Genomic DNA, 21,153 nt, shown 5'->3' with positions numbered 1-21,153 from the left:
CGGACTTTCATAGATTAAAGTCAAATCATGTAAAGTTAGAAGGTACAGGGGAAAAAAAAAACATGAATCTCATTTCAGGATCACAAAAAGCATATTTTACAAGATGAATTAATTCTAAATAAAATTCAAATAAATTTGAGGTTTGAAAAAGAAGATAAATATCTGAAAGGAAATTAACTAATCATAACAGAAGAAACAAATGACATCAAAGATATTTGAAGAAGTTCTAGATAAAATGTATATCTTGTTTCTCCGATCACCAGAAAAGAAATTTCAGGCACTTCTGAATTTCTTGTTCTTGCCGATAAAGTTTATATCTTCTAGGTAAATGAGACAATGCCTTTTAAACTTTCCAGAAAGTTTTTATGGGGTGTTTTGTAAAGTATTCTGAAATTTTAGGTTGATACGATGTCTGGTTTAGAGTTTGGAGAAAAAATCTACGTAGCCATTGCGCAGTGGAAAAAGAGGGGGGGGGGGTGAAAGTAAAGTATGTTTATGTATATAAAGAATATACATTACAGAAATCTTAGCTTCCTAAAGGGTTTATTGTGTTCAAAAGGTCAAAGGTCAAGGTCCTCTGAATAAAAAGGATGAAAGTGAGTTTTTTTTTTTTTTTTTTTTTTTTTTTTTTTTTTTTTTTTTTTTTTTATTTTTTATTTTTCAGGTTTGAATTATATTAATGGTAAATAATAAAAGGCTAAGGGAGTAGAGTCGAAAAGCACTTCAATTTTCGTTGAACAACGAAAAAAGGTCTAGTTATTAGGGCTTTTCGACTTTTGGCGAAAAGCCCTATTGTTTTCGTCTTGTTTTATTAGGGCTTTTCGCTTTCAGGCGAAAAGCCCTATTGTTTTCGTCTTTTTTATTATTATTATTATTCTGAACACTTTTTCGTCTTAGATTTAAGGAGAACCTTTAGATATATACATTTTATATTATAACTGTCTTATAGAACATGAAAATATCTCCCGTATGTAAGGTTTTGGAAATCAGATTACGTCACTTCCGGTTTCTACTAAGAAAAAACAGAAATTCCTAAGAAAGGTAATAATTTGTTCATTTTGATACCTATGCCTCCCAAATAAAAGATATAAATTCTTGAAACCAATATCTACAAAAAAGTTAGCGACGGTGATTTTTGACCATTGATTCTTTTTGAAATATACGACTTGAAACATTGAAAAAGGGGGGATGAATTTTATAAAGTCATAATTAACGACAGCAAAATAATTCTGACCATTGAAGTATGTTAAGACTGATGAGTACAAGATACACTATAAGTTTCATGTCAATCCGAGCGGAACTTCCGGTTTTAGGGGTCTTTGAAAATTGTCTATGGGAGTTTCTATGTTAAATTGAAATCACGCATGTCACGTTTTCTCTGAAAATAATCAAAATATTCTGATGAAATTTTAAGTACAGAATGACTTTCATACTGTTCCGACCTGAAAATATTTAAAAAATGAAATTCGGGAAAAAAAGGGATTTCAAGGGGCCAACATTGAAAACAGACCTTTGTCCGTAACTTTCTTATTTCTCAATAAATTTTTAAACAGTTTTCAGATTTGAGTTAAGCATAAAGATTTCAATCTAAAAATTATGGTCCGTGGGGTCACTTTTTGATCCCTTATAGGAGTTACAGAGGACTAAAATAATGAAATTTTGATTTATTTAAAAAATAATGAAGTAAGAGTTATCTCCCTTTGAACATCAGTTAACAGGCTTACATACTCTTTAGGTTTCAAGTTTGGTATGCATATGACAAGTACTTCCGGTTTTATGAATCTCTAAATTTGTCTATGGGAGTTCTCATGTTAAATGGAAAATTGCACATTTCACAATATCTCTTAAAGTTATCAAGATATTCTTGTGAAAATTGAGTGATATAATGACTGTGATATTATTTCAACCCCATTAGGGTTTGAAAATGGATTTCTGGAAAATAAGGGATTTCTAGGGGCCAAAGTTGAAAACTGACCTTTGCCCATAACTTTTATAATTTTTGATGAATTTTTGAACAGTTTTCTATTCTGGGTTAAGCTTAAAGATTACAATCTAAAAATTATGGTCCGTGGGGTCACTTTTTGACCCCTTATAGGTGTTTTAGACACCTGAAATATAGTAACCTTTAGTAATTTTCAAAATAATGCTGTAAGAGTTACCCCTCTTTGCAGAGCTCTAGTGAGAATGACATACTCTTTAGGTTTCCATTTTTATGAGCTCCTGAAGACTTGATCCGGTTTGATTATGTTTTTTAATGTTTTTTATTTTGTTAGAGTTATCGCTCTTTAAGGTCCTTGTGATTTCAAGCGTCGAAAAGCCCTCCGTTTTTGTTGAACGACAAAAAAGATCTAGTTATTATTATTATTATTATTATTATTATTATTATACTGAACACTTTTTTCGTTCAGCATTTGAAGAGTACCTTTTAAAATAGGATTTTTCTCTTATATTCACTATATAGCAAATGTAAATATCTCGCGTATGTAAGGTTTTGAACTTCCGGATTAGTCACTTCCGGTTTCTACTAAAGAAAAACTGAAATATCTAAAGAGGTTAAAATCTTTCTCATTTTGAATGTCTAGACTCTCAAATTCAGGATATAAATTCTAGACACGAATACCTACAAAAAAGTCAGCGACGGTGATTTTCGACCACTGATCCTTTCTGAGATATAAGACTTCAAACATTGAAAAAGGGGGGATGAAATTTTTAAAAGTCAAAATTAAGGTTTGAAAATTATTTTGAGCATTGAAATACGTTAAGACAAGTAAGTTGAACATATACTGTAAGTTTCATATCCATCCGAGCCGAACTTCCGGTTTTAGGGGTCTTTGAAAATTGTCTATGGGAGTTTCTATGTTAAATTGAAATCAGTCGTGGCACGTTTTCTCTTAAAATAATCAAGATATTCTTGTGAGATTTTAAGTGTAAAATGATCTTGATACGATACCGACCTCATTAGGTCATGAAAAGAAAATTCGGGAAAATAAGGGATTTCTAGGGGCCAATACTGAAAACAGACTTTTTCCTATAACTTTTTTATTTTTCAATGAATTTTTAAACAGTTTTCTATTCTGGGTTCAGATCAAAGAGAACAATCTAAAAATTATGGTCCGTGGGGTCACTTTTTGACCCCTTATAGGAGTTACAGAAGACTGAAATAATGTAATTTTTATTTATTTGAAAAATAATGAAGTAAGAGTTATCTCCCTTTGAATATCAGTTAATAGGCTTATATACTCTTTTGGTTTCAAGTTTGGTATACATATGACAAGTACTTCCGGTTTTATGAATCTCTAAATTTGTCTATGGGAGTTCTCATGTTAAATGGAAAATTGCACATTTCACGATATCTCTTAAAGTAATCAAGATATTCTTGTGAAAATTGAGTGATATAATGACTGTGATATTGTTTCAACCCTCTTAGGGTTTGAAAATGAATTTCTGGAAAATAAGGGATTTCTAGGGGCCAAAGTTGAAAACTGACCTTTGCCAATAACTTTTTTAATTCTTAATGAATTTTTGAACAGTTTTCTATTCTGGGTTTAGCTTGAAGAGTGCAATCTAAAAATTATGGTCCGTGGGGTCACTTTTTGACCCCTTATAGGAGTTACAGAGGACTGAAATAATGTAATTATTATTTATTTCTAATATGATGGAGTAAGAGTTGTCTCCCTTTGCACATCTGTTGGCGGTCTTACATACTCTTTAGGTTTCAAGTTTGGTATGCAAATGAGAAATACTTCCGGTTTTATGAATCTCTGAATTTGTCTATGGGAGTTCCCATGTTAAATGGAAAAATGCACATGTCACGATATCTCCTAAACTAAATAAGATATTCTTGTGAAAATTGAGTGATATATTGACTTTGATAATGTTTCAACCCAATAAGGGTCTGAAAATGAAATTCTGAAAAATAAGGGATTTCAAGGGGCTAATATTGAAAACTGATTTTCCCATGTAACTCTTTCATTTCTAAATGAATTTTTAAACAGTTTTCGATTCCTATTTCAGCATAAAGGGTACAGTTTAAAAATTATGGTCCGTGGGGTCACTTTTTGACCCCTTATAGGTGTTTTAGAGACCTGAAATATAGTAACTTTTAGTAATTTTCAAAATAACATTGTAAGAGTTACCCCCCTTTGCAGAGCTCTAGTGAGAATTACATACTCTTTAGGTTTCCTTTATTATAAGCTCCTGAAGACTTGATCCGCTTTGATTATTTTTTTTTAAGTTTTTCATTTTTGTTAGAGTTATCGCTCTTTAAGGTCCTCGAGATTTAAAGCGTCGAAAAGCCCTCCGTTTTTGTTGAACGACAAAAAAGGTCTAGTTATTATTATTATACTGAACACTTTTTTCGTTCAGCATTTGAGGAGTACCTTTAAAAATAGGATTTTTTTCTTATAACCACTAAATAGGAAATGTAAATATCTCGCGTATGTAAGGTTTTGAACTTCCGGTTTAGTCACTTCCGGTTTCTACTAAAGAAAAACTAAAATACCTAAAGAAGCTAAAATCTTTCTCATTTTGAATGTCTAGACTCTCAAATTCAAGATTTAAATTCTAGAGACCAATACCTACAAAAAAGTTAGCGACGGTGATTTTCGACCACTGATACTTTCTGAGATATAAGACTTCAAACATTGAAAAAGGGGGAATGAAATTTTTAAAAGTCACAATTAAGGTTTGAAAATTATTTTGAGCATTGAAATACGTTAAGACTAATAATTAAAACATATTCTGTAAGTTTCGTATCGATCCGAGCCGAACTTCCGGTTTTAGGGGTCTTTGAAAATTGTCTATGGGAGTTTCTATGTTAAATTGAAATCGGTCGTGGCACGTTTTCTCTCAAAATAATCAAGATATTCTTGTGAGATTTTAAGTCTAGAATGACCTTGATACGGCTCCGACCTCATTAGGTGATGAAAAGTAAATTCAGGAAAATAAGGGATTTCTAGGGGCCAACATTGAAAACATACTTTTTCCTGTAACTTTTTTATTTCTGAATGAATTTTTAAACAGTTTTCTATTCTGAATTCAGATCAAAGAGAACAATCTAAAAATTATGGTCCGTGGGGTCACTTTTTGACCCCTTATAGGAGTTACAAAAGACTGAAATAATGTAATTTTTATTTATTTCAAAAATAATGGAGTAAGAGTTATCTCCCTTTGAACATCAGTTAACAGGCTTACATACTCTTTAGGTTTCTGATTTGGTATGCATATGATAAGTACTTCCGGTTTTATGAATCTCTAAATTTGTCTATGGGAGTTCTCATGTTAAATGGAAAATTGCACATTTCACGATTTCTCTTAAAGTAATCAAGATATTCTTGTGAAAATTGTTTGATATAATGACTGTGATATTTTTTCAACCCCATTAGAGTTTGAAAATGAATTTCTGGAAAATAAGGGATTTCTAGGGGCCAAAGTTGAAAACTGACCTTTGCCAATAACTTTTTTAATTCTTAATGAATTTTAGAACACTTTTCTATTTTGGGTTTAGCTTAAAGATTGCAATCTAAAAATTATGGTCCGTGGGGTAACTTTTTGACCCCTTATAGGAGTTACAGAGGACTGAAATAATGTAATTTTTATTCATTTCAAATATGATGAAGTAAGAGTTATTTCCCTTTGCACATCTATTGGCGGGCTTACATACTCTTTAGGTTTCAAGTTTGGGATGTATATGACAAGTACTTCCGGTTTTATGAATCTCTAAATTTGTCTATGGGAGTTCTCATGTTAAATAGAAAATTGCACATTCCACGATATCTCTTAAAGTAATCAAGATATTCTTGTGAAAATTGAGTGATATAATGACTGTGATATTGTTTCAACCCCATTAGGGTTTGAAAATGAATTTCTGGAAAATAAGGGATTTCTAGGGGCCAAAGTTGAAAACTGACCTTTGTCCATAACCTTTTTAATTCTTAATGAATTTTTAAACAGTTTTCTATTCTGGGTTTAGCTTAAAAAGTACAATTTAAAAATTATGGTCCGTGGGGTCACTTTTTGACTCTTTCTAGGAGTTACAGAGGTCTGAAATAATAAAATTTTTATTTATTTCAAAAATAATGAAGTAAGAGTAATCTCCCTTTGAATATCAGTTAACAGGCTTACATACTCTTTAGGTTTCAAGTTTGGTATGCATATGACAAGTACTTCCGGTTTTATGAATCTCTAAATTTGTCTATGGGAGTTCTCATGTTAAATAGAAAATTGCACATTCCACGATATCTCTTAAAGTAATCAAGATATTCTTGTGAAAATTGAGTGATATAATGACTGTGATATTGTTTCAACCCCATCAGGGTTTAAAATGAATTTCTGGAAAATAAGGGATTTCTAGGGGCCAAAGTTGAAAACTGACCTTTGCCCATAACCTTTTTAATTCTTAATGAATTTTTGAACAGTTTTCTATTCTGGGTTTAGCTTAAAAAGTACAATTTAAAAATTATGGTCCGTGGGGTCACTTTTTGACTCTTTCTAGGAGTTACAGAGGTCTGAAATAATAAATTTTTTATTTATTTCAAAAATAATGAAGTAAGAGTAATCTCCCTTTGAATATCAGTTAACAGGCTTACATACTCTTTAGGTTTCAAGTTTGGTATGCATATGACAAGTACTTCCGGTTTTATGAATCTCTAAATTTGTCTATGGGAGTTCTCATGTTAAATAGAAAATTGCACATTCCACGATATCTCTTAAAGTAATCAATATATTCTTGTGAAAATTGAGTGATAAACTAAATAAGATATTTGTCTGAAAATTGAGTGATATAATGGCTTTGATATTGTTTCAGCCCAATAAGGGTCTGGAAATGAAATTCTGAATAATAGGGGATTTCAAGGGGCTAATATTGAAAACATATTTTCCCATGTAACTTTTTTATTTCTCAATGAATTTTTAAACAGTATTCGATTCTGGGTTCAGCTTACAGAGTACAATCTAAAAATTATGGTCTGTGGGGTCACTTTTTTACCCTTTATAGGGGTTAGAGAGGACTGAGATAACGTAATTTTCATTCTTTAAAAAAAATAATAATGCAAGGGAATTTCAAAGGGTCAGAGTTGAAAGGAGACTTTTCCCTGTAACTTTTTTATTTATCAACCAGTTTTTAAATCCTTTTCGGTTTTAAGTTCATCATAGAGAGTTTAATTCAAAATAATAGCCCGTGGGGGTAATTTTAGACACCTTATAGGAGTTTATGAGGATTGAAATTTACAACTTATCATTAATCATGCAAGAGTTACCTCCCTTTGCACAGTTCACAATTATTATATTTATCTGAAAAGTACTTCCAGTCTTATGGGTCATTGCATATTGTCTATGGAAGTAGTCATGTTAAATTAAAATAAAATAATAAAATCATAAATCATAATAAAATTAAACTCCTATCATGTTTTCTCTAAAAGCAAAATACGATATTCTTGTGAAATTTGAAATCAGCTAAAATAACTATGATATTGTCCCAACTTGAATAGGTTCTGAAAGAAAAATTCTGAAAATTAAGAGATATCTATGGGTCAGAGTTGAAAACAAACCTTTGCCTTTAATCTTTTTAATTCTTTACCAGTCTTTAAAACTTTTTCTGATTTGAGTTCATGATGAAGAGTACAGTCTACAACTTCTGGTTCGAAATTGCTAGAAATAATTATGCATGAGTTATCTCCCTTTGCACAGCTGTTGATAAGCATACCTACTCCTGAGATTTAAATCTATCTATCTATCTATCTATCTATCTATCTATCTATCTATATATATATATATATATATATATATATATATATATATATATATATATATATATATATATATATATATATATATATATATATATATATATATATATATATATATATATATAAAGAGCTTTCGATTTTTGATACCCTAGATGAGTGAAATACGATATTTTTTAAAATTTATTTTAAGATGAAATAATTATAAAAATTAATCTTGAAAGAGTTATCTCTCTTAGAATAGCGATTTATATCACTTTAGCGAACACGGTAAAGTATATATCTCTATTTACACAGCGATTGATAATATGTTTTTTTCTTACATTTTATGTAAGATAGAAATTTGCGAATGACACGTTTTCTGAAACAATTTGCAAGTAAATATTTTTTGTTGAACATCCCCAGACTGATGTCCAGATTGGAAAGGGTCCTGAAAATTAAATTTTCAATTGAAAATCAACAACATATATATAAAGTATCTAAAGTAATACAACTTTCCAACTATCCCGCCAGCCTCATAAACACCATCGTAGCAAACCACGGCCATAATCAATGTACGATCCTCCCCCATTATGATAGGAGAGAGTAATATCCAGACTCCGGACTGTGGCTTTGGACAATGCATTGACACATACACGTACCAGTACTAGTGTAGCCTTGCGTTCTGTGATGTTACGAGCACGCACATCTCTAAAAATTGTTTTAAAACTACGCGTTCTTATATGGAATTGTCATTTTGTTATTATGATTTCTTTCATTATTTACATGAATGGCTGATTCTGGTTGATGAAATAAATGAATTGCCTTATTCCACATATAACCAACGAATAAGTGTTTGAAACCTGTAGTGTAAATCCAGTTTTCTTTCATGAATGTGAAATCCTCATCCACCAGTCTTGATGAGGGCGGATCCAAGATTTTTTCCCCTTTGATACATTACTCTATGTATACCATCCAAAAAATCCATCTAAGAATTGTTCAGAAACCATTTTTAAAAAATAAAAAATATTGCATAATGTGATAGTGCGAGTACACTCTGAGAAATGCACTTAGGGAAGAAGAGGATCAGGAGGGAAGACAGCTAGACTGATGCCTTGCTGTGCAGAAATTTTCAGATACTGTTAAGGAGGAATGCCGCACCAGAATTTTATTTAATAGATCTTTAAGACATCCCTTTTAAACTACGGTTTCAGCACAGAAAGACCCATATTAGCTCTTAATTATTTTCTAAGAATTTTTTTCCAATTTTTCATTGAAAATGAAAAAAAAAATGTTTTTCTTGCAAAGCTTTATGGTTTAAAATTTGCTGTTATTAAATGCATAATATGAATGTCTAATAAGATATGTAAAGAAAGGCAGGATAAGCATTTTAATTAAAAAAAAAAAAAAAATTTAAAACACTACTGAAAATAAAACACATTAATTGTTAAAGTTACATAAAACAAAAGATTTATGTGAAATATGACAAAAGCGAAGTTTTGATAACTCAACTGCACTGTAAAGCAAGAAAAGAACTGCAAAATGTAAGTGCCTGAAAAGCAGAGGTTGTATCTATAGCTTATTTGTTATAGTCAATGTCAACAATGTCAAGGTCACGCGACTTTTATTCTTAGCGTGAAACTTGTAAACAACATTGCATGAATTGGAGCAAGCAAAAGTGAGGAATAAGTTCTGATCATCTTTATTGAAGATTGTATCAAAATCCTCGGTCATCCGAAATTTATATCATTGACACCATGGTAAATTCTTCAACTTTTCTGCACTTGCTTCTAACATATCCTTTGTAGCTGTGACTTGGTTGTTGGTTTTGTTTTTTTTTAATATATTATCCATAGGTTTTATTTTTTTTAAAAGATATTCCTATTATGCACTTATTAACAGCAATTTTTTTAAAACTCTAAAGCATCTTATTTGCAAAAAAAAAATCTTTTTTTTTTTCATTTTCTATGAAAAAATGGGGAAAAATTCTTATAAGATAATTAAGAGCTTATATCGACCTTTCAATATCGAAACCATAAATCAACAGGGATGTCTTAAAGATCTATGAAATAAAATTTGGTGTGGCATTCCTCCTTAAATCAAGTACATACGTATTAACACGAATTACCATCGGGATCGAAGTTACAAATATACAATACATTTCTCGTGCTGGAGCCAACGTGGTTACCTATACCGTGCAAAAATCGACTGAGATTATATTCATTATTTCGGGCTTCTCATATTTTTGACAAGTCAGAACATTTGAAGAGTTATTTGCTGAACCCACAATACTTGTAAGTAGAGTTATTGTGTGAATAATAATTTTCATAAGAAACAAAATGTGTACAACAGAGTTTACAGTAGAATGTTTGTTTGTTTTTTTTTTTTTTTAGGAAACTTTGAGGCTTCTTGTTCGTAGTCAGAGCTGCATATTTGGTTCAATTAGTTGAAGAGTTATTTGCCGTGCCCAGAATAGTCGTAAGTATTTTTTTGTGAATTTAGTATTTTCAGGAGATAGAGATTACAAAACAAACGAATATAGGCCTTCCCAATCTTAAACATGTTAATACAAAATATTAATAAATTACGTACCCGTCGAGATTTATATTATTGATAAAATGGATACAAATTTGTTTTCTTGATTACTGATTTAGATGGGGAAGACCTATACAATAAACGACTTACACATTTACACTTGGGGGTTTTTAATCGCAATTATGGAGATCTTATCCCATAAAAAAAACTAGGCCTATGAGTAAGCAGGACTATTACAGAGTCGGCCTACACAGACTCGTACTGTAACAGAGTCTGCCTATAGCTAAAAATCTTCATTATCTTTAAGATATTAAGCATATTTATTTATTTATTTGTCCCAAATTTTGCGTTTATTTATCCAATTTCCTTTCACTGGCCGTCAAACAGGAGGTTTTAATGTTGGTTGTGGAAAACATCCAAGGAGTTGCGTTAAGCTATCTCTGGATTTTTCATTATGCTAAACAAAGTAGTACTTGATGACCTTCAGTTTGGCAGCCAGTGAAAGGAGGTCTGATAAATAATCCTTAATATAGGACATATAAAGATTTTGACCTGGTGTGACTATATTGGCCGGTTGCGTATACATCTCAGATTTAAACCTTCAATCAATGATTTCGGATGTAAATCCAAGTTTATGCATTGCACACAGGTAAGGTTTGGCTGAATACAGCTCAAAATTATGGTAAATTCTGTACCTGGTGTAGGGGTGGTTTAAACCCAACCTGATGTCGTTCCCATAGACTTTTGGTAGAATATTTTGGTATTTTGGACTGTTTTGATGTAGCAAAAATGTTTATAAATGCAGAATTCCATAGGAATAAATAAAGTTTATTTTTCAGTCAATGTGCAGGCTATCCGTGACAATAAACTCAAACTCAGCAATACTTTGTTACTGACTTGGATGATGTTTCACTGACATCCTATCTAAATTATATAAATAATACCCAAATAACCTCTTTGTTAATAAGTTGTATGTTAAACCAAACCTTTAAACTACCGAGTTCTAATGGCTTGATATCTTAATCTACACAGAAAAGGTATCATGAAATATGTAGACAACGAACAGTTATCAAGCTCAAAAGTCCACTGAAACAATACAAATCGGGAACAGAGCAAACACGGACCACTTAAAAAAAACATCAGAGGTGGCAACAGGTGCCATGGGGGAGTAAGCATTTGAATAAATTGAATATTTAAACTAATACTTTGTTCCTTCATAATTTACCTCTGCCTTACGTTTAGGCATTGTTTCTGAATCGTGAAGTTCCTCAAATTAATACCCAAGAAATCAGTTTTCCATCTTTTCAGTAGTTTACAGAAGCCTATATTTTGTTTACGATTTCATATTTATATGGTTTCAGTTTTGTTGGTGGATCCCATGGTTTGAATTAAATTGTATTTTTTTTCATCTGCAATTTTAATTAATAATTTACCATCATTACATCTTGGTTTTTAATTATATCCTTTTCAGATTCAACCAGTTATATAAAAACTTACTTTGAAGTGCTGTAAAATTAGGTAACTTACTAACTTTCGACATTTATTAGCTCTTCTGAGCCAAAGACTCAAAGAGCTAATGCTATGGCCATTTGTGCGTTGTGCGGTGTGCGTAAACTTTTTAGAATATGGGCCATAACTCAAGAACCCCGTGGCCAATTATTGTCAAATTTGTCACAGGGTATCCTTGGCCCAAGGGCTCCCGTGTATACTAAAACTAGGGTTGTGACCCTTAAACAAGGGGAGATAATTAGGAAAATAGAAACAAAAGTACTGGTTGCTAAAAAATCTTCTTCTCAAGAACTACTGGGCAGATCATAACCAAACTTACACAAAAGGATGAGGATATATTGTAGATTAAAATTTGCACGGGGAATTGCCCTGGGGCAGAGGGTGTGGTCTCAAGGTCACTTCAAAGTTGACCAAAACTTACATTTTATTAAAATGTTGATATTTTGCTTACTATAAAGACCAGGATCATCAAATCTTGTCAGTTGATGCATATAAGGACCTCATATCATGTCGACTCAAAAGTAGGTCCCGATGACCTACTTTTTAAATTGTGCAGCCATTCTTTTTCATAATGATTTAGAGGCATATTTTGAACAGTTTAAGGCCTATGATCATCAAACTTTGTCAATTGATGTATCTTGGGTCCTCGGAGTACATCAACTAAAAAGTAGGTCACCTTGACCTACTTTATGAATTTTGTGGCTAATCTTTTTCAAAACAACTAAGGTCATTAATTCGAATACTGAGAGGTTTAGAATCATTTAATCTTGTAAGATGATGCATCTTGGGGCCATAAAACATATTTATTAAAAAGTAGGTCACAGTGACCTACTTTTTTAACTTTGCAGGTATTCGATTTCGAAGTGTTTTAGAGGCATAATTTGGACATTTTAAGGCCTATGATAATAAAACTTTGTAAGTTGATGAATCTTGAGTTCTCGAAAAACGTCAACTGAAAAGTAGGTCACTGTGACCTACTTTTGAAATTTTATGGCTATATTTAAATATTTAGGGTACTATTTGGCTAAGAATCATCAAAATTTGTCAGTTGATGTATCTTGGGACCTCAGAGTAGGTCAACTGAAAAGTAGGTCACCTTGACCTACTTTTCAATTTATATGACTATAATTAAATATTTCGTATACTAATTGGCCTAGAATCATCAAACTTTGTCAGTTGATGCATCCTAGGTCTTCAGAGTAAGTCGACTGAAAAGTAGGTCATCGTGACCTACTTTTCAATTTATATGACTACAATTGAATATTTTGGGTACTAATTGGCTTAGAATCTTCAAACTTTGTCAGTTGATGCATCTTGGGTCTTTGGAGTAAGTCGACTGAAAAGTAGGTCACTTTGACCTACTTTTGAAATTTTATTATTGTATTTAATATTTTTCGGACACTGTTTGGCTTACAATTATCAAAATTTTGTCAGTTGATGTATCTTGGGTCTTCGGAGTAGGTCGACTTAAAAGTAGGTCACTCTGACCTACTTTTCAGTTTAAATGGCTATAGTTAAATATTTCGTGTACTAATTGGCTTATAATCATTAAACTTTGTCAGTTGATGCATCTTGGGTCCTCGGAGTACAACAACTGAAAAGTAGGTCACCATGACCTACTTTTGAAAATTTATAGCTTTAATTAAATATTTCAGGTACTAAATGGCTTAGAATCATCAAAATTTGTCAGTTGATGGATCTTGGGTCCTAGGAGTACATGTACAACAACTGAAAAGAAGGTCACTGTGACCTACTTTTGAAATTTATTGCTTTATTTAAATATTTTTAGGTACTAATTGGCTTAGAATCACCAATCTTTGTCAGTTGATGCATCTTGGGTCCTCAAAGTCTGTCATCTGAAAAGTAGGTCACTGTGACCTACTTTTGAAATTTTATGGTGATAATTTTAAAAATATTTTAGGTATTAATTGGCTTAGAATCATCAAACTTAGTTGATGCATCTTTGGTCCTCAGAGAATGAAAAGTGATAAGTAGGTCATGATGACCTACTCACAGGTACTAATTGGCTTAGAATCATCTTGGGTTCTCAGAGTGTTTCATCTAAAATGTAGGTCATGATGACCTACCTTTGGAATTTCAAGGCTTTATCTAAATATACAGGATACTTAGAGGCTTCAAATGGAAGTGATAGGTTGTACAGTTTATCAGAAGAGCGATTCAAGGCCCTTGGGCCTCTTGTTTTAATTTGAGTAATTCCAGCTTAGGTAAGCCTTGCTCAGTTTTATAGCTTGCAACATGTGATCCGCGGATCAGCGGCTGAGCTGTACTTATCTGAGCCATAGGTACGCAACCGGCCATAAGAGGCTTGTAAAACAACATCTCCCTGAACTGCATTTTGTATAAATTTCATTGATAATGCTGTATTTACTTTGAAAATCCCCCTTGAAGCGGAGCACCCTGGGTGTTTTCAAGATTTTTATTCTTATCCTTTGTGTTTTTATATACCGTAGATGGGCAATCTCTAAAACGTTGCAGACTTAATATATATATCGATATATAATACATCACCGATTCAATCTAACTTCGATGAAGAATACTGGAAGTGCAGACTGTGATAAACTTAAAAACTTGAAAATCAGGCATGCCCTGCATTTTGTGGGGTGTGGTGCAGTGCACCATTATTGCAGTGTGCCCATTTTTGGCTGTATGAGCATATGGTATGGCATGTTCTTTTCTTCCATGATTATTATTTTTTCCAAATGAATGAATTTTAAACCTCTACCGTTTTCTCTGTATTTGCCATACGGCTTATTGTTGACCAGCATATGGGCACCAGTAACTTTATACGGGCGCTTTTGTCTTGACCAAAAATGCGGATGAAAATGCTGACTGGCGATGGGCCCAAACACAATAAATGGAGGAAAATGAGAAAGCAGTACAGAGGACTGTTTCAATTTTTCAGCAGGTATGTTCTTTTGATATATAATTTGTTGTTTTATGTTGTACATGTTTACAAACTCAGAAGTATATATTTACCAAAAAATGCACTGATAGTGGAGATGTTCTGGGAATTACAAGGAACTTTCCTTTTAAAAGTTGTGGAAATTATTTAATAAAGTGTATTTTATGTCACTAATGAAGAGAGTCTGCTTCATATTTGTAGACCTTAGACTCTGATCTTTGGAATAATAGAGTAGAAGTGTTAAGACTGTTTGGTTTTAGCTCACCTGAACTGAAAGCTCAAGTGAACTTTTCTTATCACATTTTGTCTGGTTTTTGTATGTCCATTATATAGCTGTCCATCCATCTGTCTGTAAAGACGTACATCTTACATTGACATGTTACTCGGTCTTGATGAAATTATCAAATTTTATGCACTTTTTTCAAACCAGGAGAAAAGTAACATCAAATATGCAAGTCAATACATTATTTACAAACAGAAAATGCACATAAAAAACAAGGAATAAACACATGAAATCTAAGACCACAAAAGGAATACTACTCGTCAGCCACAAGATTCAAATGTGCAATCGGGTGTAACGAAATCGAAGGGTTTATATATACATGTGTGACCATGCCTTTATGAGTAGTGTTCAGCTTTAAAGATGCTTCCTTAGAGTTTGACCAAAAGAAAGAAATATTTTTATTTACAAGTACATATGCTACAAAAAATATTAACTAATCTGTTAATTATGACAATTGTAACTGGTTAATATCTTTCTGACCGATTATTTGGTTAACTGTTGCCATGTTTAAAAATTATCATTGTGAATAAGATGTGGTAGATCAGGTAATATTACCAAAAGCTGGATAATAGTGACTGTGTGGTTGATTGTGGAATGCAAGTTGAAATAAAGATTGGGAACAACAAAGGTGTCCATTAGCACCTAAGTCCCAGATTGTGTGTAAATAAAAATAAAGATATCCCAGCAAATGGCGAGATATCTCAAATGAGCAAAAGTTGAATGTGTTTATGAATAGAACTTCTTAATATATTTTTAGCTCACCTGAGCTGAAAGGTCAAGTAAGCTTTTCTGATCACTCGTTGTTCATCATCCGTCTGTAAACTTTTCACATTTTCAACTTCTTCTCAAGAACCACTGGGCCAATTTTAAGCGAACTTGGTACAAAGCATCCTTGGTTGAAGGGGAGTTTAAATTGTTAAAATGAAGGGCATAGCCCCTTACAAGGGGAGATAATCAAGAAAAGACAAAAATGAGTGGGGTCATTAAAAAATCTCAAGAACCACTAAGCCAGAAAAAGCTGAAACTTATGTGGAAGCATCCTGGGATAATGTAGATTCTAAATAGTTCAAATTATGCCCCCCCCCCCGGGGGGTAGGGTGTGGCCATGATAGAGAATCCAAGTTTTACATTGAAATATATTTTTAAAAAATTCAAAAATTTTCTCAAAACCACTGGGCCAAAAAGGCTGAAACTTATGTGGAAGCATCCTGGGGTAGTGTAGATTTTAAATTATTCAAATCATGCCCCCTGGGGGTAGGGTGTGGCCACAATATAGAATCCAAGTTATACATTGAAATATATAAAAAAAAAATTTTTAAAATCTTCTCAAAAACCACTGGGCCAGAAAAGCTAAAACTTATGTGGAAGCATCCTGGGGTAGTGTAGATTTTTAAAAAAAAAATTCAAATCATGACCCCCCTGGCTAGGGTCAGGCCACTTTAGGGAATCCAAGTGTTACATTGAAATATATAGGGAAAATCTTTAAAAATCTTCTGATGAAGAACCACTGGGCCAGAAAAGCTGAAACTTATGTGGAAGCTTTCTGAGGTAGTGTAGATTCTAAATTATTCAAATCATGACCCTGGGGGTAGGGAGGGGCCACAATAGGTATTACAAGGGGGAAAATCTGGTAAAGAACAGCAGGGCAAAAGTTACTCAGGTGAGCATTGTGGCCAATGGGCCTCTTGTTACCTGTCCATATCTATATCTTTACATATGTGCAGGTAAATGTCCAACTTGAAACAATTTCTTCCTGTTATTAAGTCAGTTAGTTCCTAAGCCTTATATTTTCATTTTCTTGTGCCAAATTGATTGAAGAAAATAAAATGTTTTGACAAATTAACAAGAGAATTAAATTGTAACAATCCGTGCTGTTTAAAGACAAGTATTATAATGAAAACATTTTATGTTTTAGGCTGGATTCCCTTCCTCAAGAAAAGACAATCCTTGGAGGAAAATATGTGTCCTTCTGAGTCTATGACAGAGTTAGTGCACTTCTTCAACATTCCAGTGCCAAGCTATTTGCCCATCAGAGACTGGGACTTGGCCAGGGGACATTTTATAATCCAGTGAATGAAGTGGAATATGGCACCAAGGGTTTTTTCTTTGATGATATATACTGCAACCTCTGTCAAAAAAGAAACACCAAAGGCCACAACAACATCAAGGTCTGGAGTGCTGTTGGTTTGTTTCCACCTGTCTCAATGTTAATACCAAACCTTAGAAGTCACAGATGCATAAAGATGCATTGTTGAAGGAAATGACATTAGACAATATTATAAAGATCTAGATTTTAATATTTTGACCAAGAAAAAATCTCAAGCTTTTAAGGATGCCCATAACATTTTGTACTTCCTGATTAAACGTGAAATGATAAACGAGCCATTGAACACAAACTCCATTGAAAACTTGAACCTGAAGCAAGGTTATGAAAAAACAGAAGGATACTTGGTTACAAACCTTCAAGTGGCTAGTGAATTTACTGTGGACTGAATCTATGCCTGAGTGACATATCCTGACAAACAATTGCAATATATTATCATAGAGTAGGGATCAAATCATAATGAAAATTTCTTAGTTTTAATTATAGATAACATTGATATTTACATTAACTAGTTGTGACTGGTAAAGACTTGAAACAGTGACATGTGTGATATACATGTAGGTATAGTTTAAATGATCATAGGTAATATATATTGTGATACAGAAATATTTCTGTTAATTATGTTCCTCCAACCTAATTTTGGGAACATTGTTTTACTTCGTTTCTTATTTCATCTCCAGTACTTTTTTGTCTGCAAGTGTTCTCATAAACTTAACTCATCCCATTAAAATGAAACGTTTCTTGGATTAATAGGCATATTGTGTGGATGTGCAGAAGGAAAGTCATTTTGCTCACATTTGCTTGCATGTGTGTGCGTGTGCGATGAGTGAAATGACTGGTATAATTAAAAGCTTTAACTGTAATGTCTTTTAATTAAATGTATGAAATGCTTTGAAATTCAGTATGTAAACAAATTTTAGTACTCAAGACAAATGACATAGTAGGGTTGGCATGAATGCACACCTCTGCACCTGTGCTCAATTCTGACTGGCTGGGACGAAAATCTCATTTATGAATAACATCCTTGTTTTTGACAAAATATCATGAAATTTAAAATATGAATACATGTTATGAGGTTTTGCAATACCACATATACAAAATTTGTTGAAAACACTCACTGCATGTGTGCTGCAAAATGATCAGCTGACTCAATGGCTATATAACTTTGTTAGTTTTTGCCAAAACAGGATAATATTTAGAATAGTGATAGGTTTTATGGGTTCTTACATTATGCTACTATAAAAATTGGATGCAAAGACGTGTGCTGAAATCCAATTGGCTAAATCTTTATTGACTGTATGCTAAAATACTTTGAAAAAAACATATATATTATAAGGCTCTATTGTAATACAGTGTATATTTGTGAAAAATCTGGAAATTATGCAAAAACAGGTGTGCTGAAATCTGATTGGCTAAGATTGTAAGCATTTATAATTTTCTTATTTCTTTTAATGAAAGAATATGAAATTCAGAGTATATATAAATAATATAAATCCGTACATTACGGATTAAGGCTGTAACCTTTACCAAAGGTCATTTGAGCAAGTTTACACGGAAGGAGGGAAATGTTTATCAAGCAATAAAAAAGACATTTTCATAATATTGTTTGCATGTTGTAAACATTTAAGTGATTCTTGGATAGATAATGAAATCAAGCTCCTGCTTTACATGTACATAATATTGTTTAATCTCTTCATAGGAAATGGTAATATTACTTAAAACTATGTTAATAAAGAAAGACAATATGCAATATTCTCTTTAAGGTTTTCCATCCCTGATAGGACCTAATTCTCTATCCTTAAATATCCATCATGTATATAAAACTGTGATATTAATTCAAAGCATTTTACAGTAGAAAAGGATTTACCAAGAGAAAGTTTCAAAAATGAAATTAACTAAGCAGTAATTAATTAACAGAAATTGCATTGAGGTCTATGGAGGCAAGCAATTTTTTTAAAATAAAAATTCAAATAATAAGAATATCAATAAATACTGTGGTGGAAAGATGCATTAAATCATTAGAAATAAAATGACAATCGAAAACAATTTTTTTACCGAAAAGATTTTTTAAAATTGTTTTTTATTATTTAAAAAAAGAGGGAGATAACTCTTCAACAAAGGTCAAGGTCATTATTTAGGACACTTTCCCTTCTTGCATGCTAATAGTAATAAATGGGAATTATGTCTAAATATACTGAGTATTCCACCTGTACACATCTGTTGTGTATTCAAATTCATTGAATCTGAGGCTATTAGGGATGGAATACCTTAATTAAATGCATTTCATAGAAACTGCATTAAAACATATTGCTACATAGAGGTGACATAATGACTTTTTACTTGCAAATTCCAGATTCCTGCAAGGACTGTGACATACTTTGGTGTAATTTCAACTGTTACAGGTCAAGTAGCTTGAGCCTCATTAAATAAAGAGATGATGACAGTTTACACAGGAATTTGTTGTGTCTAATATTATTTATATGCTCCCATTTGTAGAAGGAGCAGATAGGTTTGAATCTGTCAGTATGTCAATATGTCAGTCAGTCAGTGGACAAAGTATATTCAGCCTTCAAAGAACCTTTTGCTGGCATCAACATTTGATTGATTGTATGTTCTTTTAAATCCCATGTTTGAATTTTTCACTCATGTAGAGATGTTACCATATACAGGTGAAGCATCAACATTTGTATATTAGCACTCCCTAAGAAGAGATGAAGCCTATCAGTTTTGAGTCACAAGATCAAAAGATCAAGGGTCCAACTACTCATGATGTTTGTTTGTTGATTAATGTCCCTCTCGAAAATTTTTCATTCATATGGAGACGCCACCACATGTCGGTGGAGGGTACAAATTTTGACCTATAATCGGCACTCAGGGCCATTGAGCAGTGAGGGATCTTTATCATGCCATCACCTACTGCGACATGGAACCTCGGTTTATACAGTCTCTTCCAAAGGACTGGTCTCAACATCCTGCAGTGGCATTCGAACCCGCGACGTAAGGATCAACTCCTTACTACACGACTCTAGAGCAGACGCTCTAACCACTGCGCCACGCGGGCGACTACTCTTGATGTGTAATACATAGAGAATAATACATACCCTTTTCCATATCAAATCCTGTATCAGCCTGACACACCAATATCAGCCAGAGGGCTAGATGGGCATAAAATTTTGTACTATTTAGTCCTCTTATAAGTGGATTACACATATGAAATTGAGGTCACAAGGTCAAAGGTCAAACTTCTCTGGTAATGTAAGAAAATATTGTTCCTTCAATATTTTGTGAACCCTTTGAAAGACAGTCATCAAACTGAGTATACTGGTATTACTGGTAACCCCTACAAAAAAGATGACACATCAATAATTAGGTCACAAACGGGGCTCTAATTGGCAACTAATTTAGTCGCCATGGTGCCTAAAAATTTAATTGGCACCTAAAATTTCTGTATAAGAAATTGGCGACCATTTGAAATTGACTTGGCGATCATTAAATTAAATTTTTCAACATTTTTTCCTACAGATGAAAACGCATTTTAAAAGTTACCGATGAACATGTCTTGTTTTTTCTTTGTCCCCTTGTTTGTTTTTTTTAGCCACACACTTGCGAATGAAATTTCGCATCACGTCAGTGTACACAGAGCTCAGGTAGACCACATAAAACAATAGAAGTCCCAGGTAATGATTGGCTTCAGAAAATCGACAATTGTGAATCGCAGTTTGGCCGGGTGATGTGGTCAATTGTATGTCATTTGAATTCTTCCTCATTAGAAATAATATAGTCTAGACATTTATGCTAGGTCGTAATTGTACAAAGGAGTATAAAATGTAAATCCTGTAAATACTTGATATTATTACATGTGTAGTTTGAAAGAATATTTCATAAAATCGAAGTTTCTTCAAAAGAAATGATCCAGTAAAACTTTCTGAATATGAGTTTTAACATTGTCACAAACAACGACAATGATTGTATGATCCTCTCCCATTTTGGCCAGTAGGAGAGAAAACTATACATGCTATATGAAGATTACGAACAATGGCTTGAGACGATGGAGTTTAACATGCAATGCATGCTTAAG

Source organism: Saccostrea echinata, unplaced genomic scaffold (assembly GCF_033153115.1).
Source record: "Saccostrea echinata isolate AGI-Se365-2 ecotype Australia unplaced genomic scaffold, CSIRO_AGI_Sech_v1 ptg000085l, whole genome shotgun sequence".
NCBI classification, from domain to species: Eukaryota; Metazoa; Mollusca; class Bivalvia; order Ostreida; family Ostreidae; genus Saccostrea; species Saccostrea echinata.
The sequence above is the reverse complement of the archived record's forward strand: the minus strand, read 5'-3'. Positions refer to the sequence as shown.